Raw genomic sequence first — 2,931 nt, forward strand, 5'->3', positions numbered from 1 at the left:
GGCCCGCATGCCTTGCCACGGCCTCGGCCGCGCATGCCATGCCACCGCGTTGCCCGGCATGCCATGCCTTGGCCTCGGTCAACATGCCATGCCACGGCCTCGGCCTCGGCCCGCATGCCTTGCTACGGCGTCGCCCAACATGCAGTGCCACGGCCTCGGCCCGCATGCCATGCCACGGCCTCGGCCCGCATGCCTTGCCACGGCGTCGCCCAACATGCCATGCCACGGCCTCGGCCCGCATGCCTTGCCACGGCCTCGGCCGCGCATGCCATGCCACCGCGTTGCCCGGCATGCCATGCCTTGGCCTCGGTCAACATGCCATGCCACAGCCTCGGCCTCGGCCCGCATGCCTTGCTACGGCGTCGCCCAACATGCAGTGCCACGGCCTCGGCCCGCATGCCATGCCACGGCCTCGGCCCGCATGCCTTGCCACGGCGTCGCCCAACATGCCATGCCACGGCCTCGGCCCGCATGCCTTGCCACGGCCTCGGCCGCGCATGCCATGCCACCGCGTTGCCCGGCATGCCATGCCTTGGCCTCGGTCAACATGCCATGCCACGGCCTCGGCCTCGGCCCGCATGCCTTGCTACGGCGTCGCCCAACATGCAGTGCCACGGCCTCGGCCCGCATGCCATGCCACGGCCTCGGCCCGCATGCCTTGCCACGGCGTCGCCCAACATGCCATGCCACGGCCTCGGCTAGCATGCCATGCCACGGCCTCGGCCCGCATGCCTTGCCAAGGCGTTGCCCAACATGCCATGCCATGCCACGGCCTCGGCCCGCATGTCTTGCCAAGGCGTTGCCCAACATGCCATGCCACGGCCTCGGCCCGCATGCCTTGCCACGGCGTTGCCCAGCATGCCATGCCACCGCGTTGCCCGGCATGCCATGCCTTAGCCTTGGCCAGCATGGCATGCCACGGCCTCGGCCATCATGCCATGCCACGGCCTCGGCCCGCATGCCTTGCCACGGCGTTGCCCAACATGCCATGCCACGGCCTCGGCCCGCATGCCATGCCATGCCATGCCTTGGCCTTGGCCAGCATGACATGCCACGGCCTCGGCCCGCATGCCTTGCTACGGCGTCGCCCAACAAGCCATGCCACGGCCTCGGCCCGCATGACATGCCACGGCCTCGGACCGCATGCCTTGCTACGGCGTCGCCCAACATGCCATGCCACGGCCTCGGCCCGCATGACATGCCACGGCCTCGGCCATCATGCCATGCCACGGCCTCGGCCCGCATGCCTTGCCACGGCGTTGCCCAACATGCCATGCCACGGCCTCGGCCCGCATGCCATGCCATGCCACGGCCACGGCCCGCATGCCATGCCACGGCCACGGCCTCGGCCCGCATGCCTTGCTACGGCGTCGCCCAACATGCCATGCCACGGCCTCGGCCCGCATGCCGTGCCACGGCCTCGGCCCGCATGCCATGCCATGCCACGGCCCGCATGTCTTGCCACGGCGTTGCCAAACATGCCATGCCACGGCCTCGGCCCGCATGCCTTGCGACGGCGTCGCCCAACATGCCATGCCACGGCCACGGCCCGCATGCCATGCCACGGCCTCGGCCCGCATGCCATGCCACGGCCTCGGCCCGCATGCCTTGCTGCGGCGTTGCCCAACATGCCATGCCACGGCCTCGGCCCGCATGCCTTGCCACCGCGTTGCCCAGCATGCCATGCCACCGCGTTGCCCGGCGTGCCATGCCTTAGCCTTGGCCAACATGTCGAGCCACGGCCTCGGCCCGCATGCCATGCCATGCCACAGCCCGCATGTCTTGCCACGGCGTTGCCAAACATGCCATGCCACGGCCTCGGCCCGCATGACGTGCCACGGCCTCGGCCCGCATGCCATGCCACGGCCTCGGCCCGCATGACATGCCACGGCCTCGGCCCGCATGCCTTGCCACGACGCCGCCCAACTTGCCATGCCACGGCCTCGGCCCGCATGCCATGCCACGGCCTCGGCCCGCATGACATGCCACGGCCTCGGCCCGCATGCCTTGCTACGGCGTCGCCCAACATGCCATGCCACGGCCTCGGCCCGCATGCCATGCCACGGCCTCGGCCCGCATGACATGCCACGGCCTCGGACCGCATGCCTTGCTACGGCGTCGCCCAACATGCCATGCCACGGCCTCGGCCCGCATGCCATGCCACGGCCTCGGCCCGCATGCCATGCCACGGCCTCGGCCCGCATGCCATGCCACGGCCTCGGCCCGCATGCCATGCCACGGCCTCGGCCCGCATGCCTTGCTGCGGCGTTGCCCAACATGCCATGCCACGGCCTCGGCCCGCATGCCTTGCCACCGCGTTGCCCAGCATGCCATGCCACCGCGTTGCCCGGCGTGCCATGCCTTAGCCTTGGCCAACATGTCGAGCCACGGCCTCGGCCCGCATGCCATGCCATGCCACGGCCCGCATGTCTTGCCACGGCGTGGCCAAACATGCCATGCCACGGCCTCGGCCCGCATGACGTGCCACGGCCTCGGCCCGCATGACATGCCACGGCCTCGGCCCGCATGCCTTGCTACGGCGTCGCCCAACATGCCTTGCCACGGCCTCGGCCCGCATGCCATGCCACGGCCTCGGCCCGCATGACATGCCACGGCCTCGGCCAGCATGCCTTGCCACGACGCCGCCCAACTTGCCATGCCACGGCCTCGGCCCGCATGCCATGCCACGGCCTCGGCCCGCATGACATGCCACGGCCTCGGCCCGCATGCCTTGCTACGGCGTCGCCCAACATGCCATGCCACGGCCTCGGCCCGCATGCCATGCCACGGCCTCGGCCCGCATGACATGCCACGGCCTCGGACCGCATGCCTTGCTACGGCGTCGCCCAACATGCCATGCCACGGCCTCGGCCCGCATGCCACGGCACGGCCTCGGCCCGCATGCCTTGCTACGGCGTCGCCCAACATGCC

The sequence above is a fragment of the Camellia sinensis genome, unplaced genomic scaffold (genome assembly GCF_055761805.1).
Source record: "Camellia sinensis isolate YWXY unplaced genomic scaffold, ASM5576180v1 Unanchor116, whole genome shotgun sequence".
Taxonomy (NCBI): Eukaryota; Viridiplantae; Streptophyta; class Magnoliopsida; order Ericales; family Theaceae; genus Camellia; species Camellia sinensis.